General features: G+C 40.4%; 1 long non-coding RNA gene across 1 annotated transcript; it reads left to right on the forward strand.

The window, feature by feature from the left end:
• Window positions 1-8318: 8318 nt before the first annotated feature.
• On the forward strand, window positions 8319-9776 carry LOC111902707 (uncharacterized). The gene is made up of 3 exons (XR_002853929.2): window positions 8319-8524; window positions 8594-8694; window positions 9475-9776. It is a non-coding gene; the product is annotated as an uncharacterized LOC111902707 (long non-coding RNA).
• Window positions 9777-10079: the final 303 nt, after the last annotated feature.

The raw sequence follows: 10079 nt of genomic DNA on the forward strand, positions 1-10079 counted from the left end.
ACTCAGTGCCTCACGACTAGCACTGATATGCTGGCTAAAGGCCAAAGATACAAAAGACCGACTCGCACCCGAGTCAAATAACACTAAAGCAGGTACGGAATTCACAAGAAAGGTACCTACACATAACATAATATAAGCATAACACCATATATCAAAATAAATACACGAAAGGAAACATACCAGCCACAACATCGGGCGCAGCGCGGACCTCCTCCGCAGTCAGCTGGAAGGCTCTCCCTCGAGCTCTCGGCGTCTCGGCCTTCACAGGCCGACTCTCTGTAACTCTGGTGGCGGCAGGAGCAGACCCCTGAGATGCTCCGCGCAACTGTGGACACTCGGCCTTCCGGTGTCCGGTCTGGTTGCAGTGGAAGCACACTGCAAACCCCTTGGGGCAGTCCTTGGCCATGTGCCCCTCCTTGCCACACTTGTAGCAAGACCCTGCTCGGCAGACTCCGTCATGACCCTTGCCGCACTTTCCGCAAGTGCGGCCCTTCTGGCTCCCTGGTCTGGGATCAGCAGGCTTGGCCCGCTTGGCGGCCGGCTGCGACAGCGCCGGTCGCCGATCCCTCCCCTGAGACTCTGCCTCCTCCCTGGCTTGGGTCTCAAGCTCAATCTCCCTCTTCCGGGCATTTGCCTGAAGCTCGGCAAATGTCCGGTACGAGGAGTTCGCAGCGAACTCCCGAATATCCCTCCTCAAGATGCTCAAGTAGCGGCTCATACGTGCCTGCTCAGTGGACACGTGCTCAGGGCAGAACATCGCCCTCTCGTGGAACATCCTCGTGATCGCTGTAACAGACTCAGTACCCTGCTTGAGGGTCAGAAACTCTTGTGCTAAACGCTCCCTCTCCACCTGGGGAACGTACTCATCCCAAAACATAGTGGTGAACCTCTCCCAGGTCACCGCAGAAAGCTCAGCAGGCGAATAATGCGCCGTCACAAACTTCCACCAGTCCTTCGCTCCCAAGCGAAGCTGGTTCAGCGCGAACCGTACCTTCAAATGCTCAGGAGTCGAGCAAGTGAAGAAACACCCCTCAATATCAGATATCCACCTCATAGCTGCCACCGGATCCTGAGTACCATCGAACTCTGGTGGTTTTGTGTTGCTGAACTCACGGAACAGCAACGCATCCCCACCCTGCGGCCTCGCAGCAGCAATCGCTGCGGTAGCCGCTGCAGCAGCAGCCTCAGAAAGAGCGGCATAACGCTCATCAAACGTCTCAATCAATGTGGTCTTTATAGACCCAAACATCTCCGGTATCTCTGCCCTGATGGCCGCAGCCACCTCCTCCTGAATGATCCGACAGATCTCCTCCTCACTGGTACCACTGCTCTCGGGCATCAAACGTGTCCTCACCATGATCTACCTCTGAAATACAACATACGATAAATTAGAATCCACACGAGTATGCTCACACTCGACAACTCTTTTCTCCTTGATTCTTGGCATTCCAAAGATTCTGACTTGGGTTGCACACCGCTCCGGTGCTTCCAGTAGTACGGGCCCAATACTACTGTCCGCACCGCACCAGAATACACTCCAAGTCCTTCTCTTTGGATCCCAGCTCTCAAGTACTTTATCATGCATAGACTACTCTCTAATAGATCTCTCATAAGTCCCTTGCTGCTACCTACTCACTCTCAAGCATCTCATAGCAGCTCACCTCTCTCTAGGCTAAGGCATCACACATCAGGCCACTCTAGTCCTAATAGCAATACCTAGCCTACTCTAGCATGCGGATACATCATATCAATATCAATATCACATAATATATAAAGGTATTTTGGGAAATCACCGTTCGGGCGCTGACTGATCGTACACACATCTCTTGCTCTGCGTTTTTCGAAAATCTTTTACTCTTTTTGAAAATACATCTCAAATCCTCAGTTTGAGTTCAAATACGCCCGAAGGTGTACTCGAATCCCTCAAACCAAGGCTCTGATACCAACTTGTAACACCGAAAATTTTAAAATTTATTTTTTTCACAATTTATAAAAACATTTCTCTTTTAATTTCATAAAACATCAAGTTTCAAATTCCAAAATGTATCATACAAATCCCAAGATCACATAATTATATCGAATTCCTCTACGTGTGTACAGATCAAGCCGGCGCCTTCCCACGGTCATCGCTAGTACCTGAAACAACAACACTAACACTGTAAGCACAAAGCTTAGTGAGTTCCCCAAAATACCACACATAAACACATATTAGCCACTCGAGGCCATAACTCTATGGGTCTGTGCACCCAAACTCTGTGAACCCTCAGGTTCTAACTCTGTGAACCTTCCGGTTCCAACTCTATAACCATGCACAACATAAATCACATAGAAATAATGCAGTACAACACATAACATGCACATAACATACATACACTAACACATAACTCTGATTACCGACTCAAGGTAAGGTATAGTGAGAAGACTCACCTCGCGTGTCTCGGTATCTCACGATCCCTGGAAATCCCTCGTGCTCGATCCTCCGAGCTCTAATCCTCCTATAACATCACAAGACTCTAATTAACACTTTTTATCTCTAAGGTTGACTACCCCTAAGAAGTCAACACAGGTCAACGGTCAACGGTCAACGGTCAACTTTGACCGGACTCGGCGAGTGCACGCGGCAACTCGGCGAGTCTAGACGTTCTCACCAACTCTCTAGGATTCCCTTTCTACACGTCGAGTACTCCCCCTGACTCGACGAGTTCCACCTGGAAGAATCGCGGGACCACCCCGACTCAACTCGCCGAGTCTCAAGAACGACTCGGCGAGTCCCAGCTCGACTCAGACCACATGACAATCCTCTCTAACTCGCCCTGACTCACTGGGTCAACTCCTGACTCGTCTGGACCACTCACTGGCCGGTCCAAGGCAATCTTCAAGCTACTCGCCGAGTCTGCTCATCGGACTCGGCGAGTCGATTCCATGCAATCACTCAAACTTGCTTCCAAGGTCAGATCTACTCCAACAATTCATAGATCTGGCCCTCCTAGACTGATTCATCACGTAAAGTCCTAGTCTTGATGCATTAACAACCTCTATATGACTAATTATGAAGAATCTTCAACAAATCTCACTACACAAGGTCATGACCTCCATTGTTCTCTATAAAGCTTGAAGAATGAGACTCTCTGGACCTCTATGGATCCAGATCCGAAGTCTCATCACTAGCATGGGACTATTTGGCCATCAAATCAACTCAACAAGGCCACAAGAAACCCTAAAATCGGTTATACTTCACAAAACAGGAGATGAGTCGAAATCATACCTTTAGATTGAAGGGTCAAGCTTCAAATCCACCAAATAACCGTCTCCTTTGCCTCCTCTTGGCTAGAGCCTCCTTCTTCTTTGCTAAACAACACACAAATGTCAAGAAATGCCTCCTTTCACTCTCAAATCGCTAAAGCACTTTTAGGGTTTCTCTCTATGGACTGATGGATGCAAATGACGGCCATAAGGCCATTTAAATAGGTCCCAAACCCGAGAAATTAGGGTTTCATTAAACAGCGTGGACTCGCCGAGTCCATATCCTGGACTCGCTGAGTCCGAACGAATCCCGCATCCAGAATCGCGACCCTACTCGGCGAGTCTGAGCTCCAACTCGCCGAGTCCCTTCTCAAAACTCAAAATATTAAAACAATAAAATACCTGGAGATCCGGGCTGTTACAATTCTCCCCCACTAGGATTAGACTTCGCCCTCGAAGTCTCACTCTAAAATAGCTCCGGATGCTGAGCCCGCATCTCGCGCTCCGGCTCCCAGGTCATCTCTGATCCCTTCCGGTGTTGCCACTGAACCAACACCAAAGGTACCTCCTTGTTCCTCAGAACCTTGATCTTCCGATCTCTGATGGCTACTGGTCTCTCGGCGTAATTCAGGCTCGCATCTACCTGAATATCCTCTAATGGAACTACTGCCGACTCATCGGCAATACATTTCCTCAATTGCGACACATGAAAAGTGTCGTGGATTTGCCCCAACTCTGCTGGCAATTCCAAACTAAGCTTTGTGCTTACCGTGTTGTGTGACATGTGTTTCAGGTACTTCTCAGGACCGAGGGAAGGCACCGACTTGATTGTACCCACTGATTTCGAGATCATGTGGATTCTGGGATAGTGATAATTTTACGAAGAGTTGTGTTGACATTTGAACAATTATGTTTTTGAAATATATATTATGAGTTTTTATGTGTTTTAAAATAAAAATTTTGTTTGAAACTTTATGGTGTTACATCCATGAGCAAGCCAATCCACATCGCAATATGATGTACATTTTAAGATAAAAATGTTACAATTACTTACATATATTATCATCTAAAAAATTAGTTAAAATTTAACGAATGTTACCGAAGAAATTAACCACCTAGAGTCAGTAACTGCAAGTAACCTCGAACAAAACTCCACATCCAGTGGGAGTATATGCAAACTATGTGTAGTTTTGAGGTTGGAAGAGATCATATTCCATTCTTTCCAAAAACCCAACGTACTAGCAGCATGAAGCTTGTCCAATAGGAGATGATCTGAAACATCATTACTCTCTTCATACATAACGTCTTCCTTCGCTTTTTCAGGATTCTCCACTACTTTTTCCCTTGTTTTGGTGATTTTCTTCAATTTTGGTGTGGATTGCATCTAAAAAATTAACATGTTAAATAATTATCAATAACGTAATATTTTATAAATACACCAACTTTAAAATATGAGTTTTGTACCACTGTGAATGACGTCCGCTGATACCATGCAACACCCCTCTTTCGTTGCAGCCTAACAACATGAGTCACTGTTTTTTTGTGATATTCACCCACATACGGTGACGGCTCAACATGCGTAGGTGTACGCCCAAATTTTCCCTCCAAACCATGAGTAGATATATCATCATCGTCCAACTTTGTACCATGGTAATATGTTTCATCCTCTTCATTTACCATGTTCTCCTCCTCTCCAAACCGTGTATCTGGTTCATCTTTTTTCTGTAATACATGGTCTACTTTAGATGTTAAGTCAGCCACAATGCCTAGTAGACGCTTTTGTGCTCGTCTTCTTCTTCTTTACCGACCTTGTTGATATGTCACTTGACATATAAGTTCTTTTTACTTCAGACTGTTGCGAGGAAGAAGCATTTGTGGCGGATTCAGTCGAAGATGTTTCTGACTTGTACTTCTTTCTTCTAGGAGGCGAGGCCACAATAGGTGGATTATGTTGTCGTGGGGGGAGACTCTTCATGGGTAAGAGTCCAATTGACGTAGCGAAGATAAAACAACATCATGAGCTCCGTCGGGTTTGCCACGACAGAAATAGGTTGGTTGTTACGCTGCAAAAATCAGATTCTTAGTTTAACATGAAAAAAATTGGAATTTGTAATTATATATAATCCTTAATATAAAAAGCATACCACAGACACATTGGTTATTCGACGACATTGAAACCAAGATAATGGTGTTTTACTTCTCCACGACCTCATCCGTGGGAATTCTGTCGGCGTTCGTATATAATACTAGGTTGCCTCTAGGAACGTCTCCAAAATCCATATCTATGGAAAAAAGGTATGTATCATGCTATTATAGTATAAAAATGAAATTACAACGGTATTATATAGTACAAACCGAAGTACAATGTTATTATCGTAAAAAACCTAAAGTATGATAACTATTTAAATGCATTAGAAACTAACCTTAAACGGAAGCGTAAAACCGACAATGGTATACTTGTGTACTTTCTTGGATTTGGGATTGGTCTGTTTGAATATTCTAAATTTTTCTATTTTCTCAAACATTCCTTGCATCAACCCCAAAGTATAGGTCCAGAAATACATACCTCATGCATACCTACAATTTTCAGTTTATTTATTACAATTATTATTGTATTTATACACAATCTTTAAGTGTAATAACTGTTCTAATCATCTATATTATCAGCAAGCTTGTATACTGTCGCGGGAATGCTCGTTTTAACGTCCTGTCCTTGGAGACCTTTTAACATAAAAACAAGTTGGATAAACATTACAACATCTTCATCCTAAAGTGACAAATAATTCGGAGACATAATGTAGTCTTCTAAATCTTTCAGCCGCAAACGTGCATCAGTAATGTATGGGAACAACCGAGCACGAAAATTTGAATTTGACCGGCCTCTTTCATCATAGAGTAAATACACATAAGGACCAACTAGGGATGAGCATATGGACCGGGGAACCGGCCGGAACCGGTACCGGCATCGGAACCGGAACCCGATGGAACCGGTCGGGCCGGGACCGGGACGTTATTTTTGTGGATTTTTGGAACCGGGAACCGGAACCGATTTAACCGGAACCGGTAGAACCGGCAAAAACCGGTAGAACCGGCTAAAACCGGAACCGTATGATGCTATTTTTCAAGGAGCGCTTCCAACATTTGAAGACACGACAAGAACCGGTAGGAACCGGGAACCGGTAGAACCGCCGGGCCGGTTCGGTTCTTGATTTTGGCCGAAGCCGGTTCCCCGGTCCGGTCCGGTTCGGTCCTTTTGCTCATCTCTAGGACCAACTCTTAAGCCACAAATCAAAATATATTCGGTTTCACTAAAATCCAACTACATCCCCTGTATCTCAAAAAGAAACCTCCCCATTTCAAACACTTGTTGAGACCTTACTTCATGTAACATCATCAAATGCACAAATAAGGGGTCACCATGGGGGACATGCATTCCTAAGAATCTTCCAAACTACGAAGCTTCAAATAATACTCGTTGTGATTGTGTTAGGCGTGGAAAATATAGTCTTTAATGATCGTGCCCACCATGCCTTTTAAAGTTAAATTTGCTTTTTGATTGAGACACCGTGCTACAAAACATATACATTTAATTTAAAACATTAGTAATTGAAAATAAAAACAAGGTTTAAAAATTACTTTTCTAATTCGGTTTATGAAATAAATAGCAAATCTACTTTTTATATAATAAAGACTTGATATAAAAGGGAAGGAAAAAAAGGGGGGAAAGCAATTTCATTTCATTCCGCGGAGACCCCTATGCGGAGTGACCTACACCTTCGCGGAGACACATTTTGTGCTTTTTGGTTCATTTTGAAGAGGCAATACATCAATCTGCGGAGGTCCCTTTGCAGAGTGACCTACCCTCCGCGGAATGGATCTTTCCAAATATGGTTGCTTGTTAATCCTTAAATCTACCAAATCTAAATTTGTACATATTGATGCTTATGAGTTGGATTTTCGTAACATTTGAATCTTAAATATATACAATACGACATTAATCCAAAGAGGGGAATGTGAGAAATACCTGGGAGCCATATCCATCGGCGAAAATATGAGGGAAATTGCCCTCCATTAGTGTTGGATTTGGCTGGTTCAAATCGATTTCACTGGAAAAATGATGTCGTTTGATGTCGTTGTCGTCGGCTTTAAACTCCTTCTCGCCGGAAAATCGGAATGACGTATCGATGCAGAGAGACTGTCGAAGTGGAAGAGGAATCGGGAGACCAGTGGGGGACTAAAGAGGGAGACCATTTTTGTCAAAAAGAAGGGTGAAATTACGAAAATAACCCTTCTCCGCTGAGGATTCTTCGTTCCGCAGAGCTCCGTAGAGGGTCCTCTGCGGAATGCGTGTCTATAGCCAAAAATGTCTTTTTGCATGACTAAATTTTGAAATCCCCCTACCCCCCCCTAAAAAAAGTTACTATACTCGGTATTTTCCTAGGTTCAAATGTGGATTGACATCTATTGTGTAGACGTGTGGATAGTGATATCCACTGAGAATGACAAAGAAAATAGGCTGTTTGATAATATGAATATGTTCAGTCATACAAAACTATTGTCATTTTCACACATTCTCACTAATTAAATCGTCTATAAGATTATTATATACTTTTTATTATTATTCTCATTCTGTCGTAATGTTGTCAGAATGTTTATTGAGTCGTATTCTATAAGAATAAAAATGAGTGAAAAACGATGTTTGAGAACAAAAATGAATAAAAATTAGTGAGAATACATGAAAATAAATATATTTGTGTGAGGATGAACGTATTCACATTACTAAACAACTTATTCTTTAGTATATGTCATAGAATAGTACTGTCTGCACGTCAGCACAATAGTTGTTCATCGACATTCCTATATATATATATATATATATATATATATATATATATATATATATATATATATATATATATATATAGTTAGGTTCATATATAACCAATATATATTGTGTGAACGTATAACCAATTATGGACCAATCATCTGATAGGGGTAATTTTGGAATTTTCCATTAAACTAGTTTATTATCCCAAAATAACAAATCATAATTAAATAGATAACCAAAAATAAAGCCTAAAATTATGCAGAAATCGCATTCCTATGGGATTCATCTTCTTCCTTTGTTCTCTCTCGTATTCATCCTTACTACAAACGATGTTTTGGACCGCCCTTTTTGGAGTCTTTCACTCTTACAGATATATTCAAGTTTAGAAATCAAAGTCAATCTTTCAGGGGAAACTTTGACATTTGAATGTTAATTCTCCCATCCCTACAAATTGTAAGCGCCCTTCCTGGTGGCTTTCTCAAAAGTTGTTAAGATGTATCTCAAATTTTGATTTTGCACCAGGTATTAGTTATGATTTTGGACTTTCCTCCCATTTCCTCATTCATTGCAAGTCCTCCCGGCTAGGAAGAAGAGAAGCCATTGTTGATTTATTGATATATTATGTAAGTTTTTAACTTATGTAATTGAATAGTGAATTAAACGAAGAGAGTCTTTGATTTACATATTACTTTGTCCTCCTACCTGGAAAAATAACCTACAGTTTTCAAGTTCTGTTACAAACCAAATAGATTGCCTACCAGGTGTTTGTCAAATTGCCTCAACGAAGTGATGAAAACAAATTATATGGGAATTTCTTATCGGTATTTTGATTTGCAAATATTTTCTTCTAAAACACACCATTGTATAATTCTTCAAAAAAAATACAATTAAAAATGTCAATTAGTAACCTTCTATGTAGTTTCATGTTTGTATTTGAATAAAAGTGTACAGGTTTCAATCAATTTTTAGTTAAAGGGTAGAAATAGGAAATACATCATCTTTTTATAATCTAAACACACTAGGAAGAAATACCACCGATCAAACAGTAATTTATCAACATAGAGGATCTCTAATTCTATAAGATTAATAAAATAAAAAAGTCTAACATTCTAGCTTCTATGTTGGAATTAGTAGTGTCTTCCTGGAAGTGCTTTAAAGAGCTTGGAAAACTACCCATAAAGTGGCGACGAGTCATGGGATAAATTCATAGTAACTTTGTAGGCCAAGCTTTCATTAAACCTAAGTTCTTTAATTTTTTTAAGAACAAAAAGTGAGTGATGAAATTCCACAATAAAATAACTATGGAACAATTTATTGTGAGAGATAATTATGAGCAATTGTTTAAAATTCTAGTTTTTATTAATTTTATGCTATCAAATTAAATCTTCAAATTTATTTTGCAGTTGTTTAAAGTTGAATGGAAGGACCTGCAGTTCGATTATCAAAAGGAAGTTGCTAAAGCTAATCTTTAAGAATACCTATTGCGATAATATTTAAGAATGAATATTGTGATATTCTCTAAGAATGCATGTTGCAATATCCTTTAAGAATGCTTACTATGATATCTGTCACAAAAAATTTCAGTTATATAAAACATTTGTGGTGTTTCAGAGCTAGAACACTTCAATTTCTTCAAAAATCCTTCATTTGTATAATGCACGCAATATGTTAATTCATTTGCAGTTCATGTATTGTTCTTTAAGAATGTCAGTTATATACTTGTAATTTATGTTTTATTCTTTCATTTTCATAGAATACTAAGAATGTTAATATTAACTATTCTATTCTTCAAGAATATTAAGTTGTATAAAAATGTGTAGTGTTACAGAGCTACAAATATTTTTGCTTTCATCAGGTCTTTAAGAATGCTTAAATTCTTGAGACCTACAAAGTGGTCCTGCCTCCCAAAAATTTATCAAGAACGTCGTATTAGAATGTTAATATTAATTATTCTCATCATCACACATGAATATGTCAACTTTGCAATAAGAATTATTTTTATTTTGAT

Source organism: Lactuca sativa, chromosome 8 (assembly GCF_002870075.4).
Source record: "Lactuca sativa cultivar Salinas chromosome 8, Lsat_Salinas_v11, whole genome shotgun sequence".
NCBI lineage: Eukaryota > Viridiplantae > Streptophyta > Magnoliopsida > Asterales > Asteraceae > Lactuca > Lactuca sativa.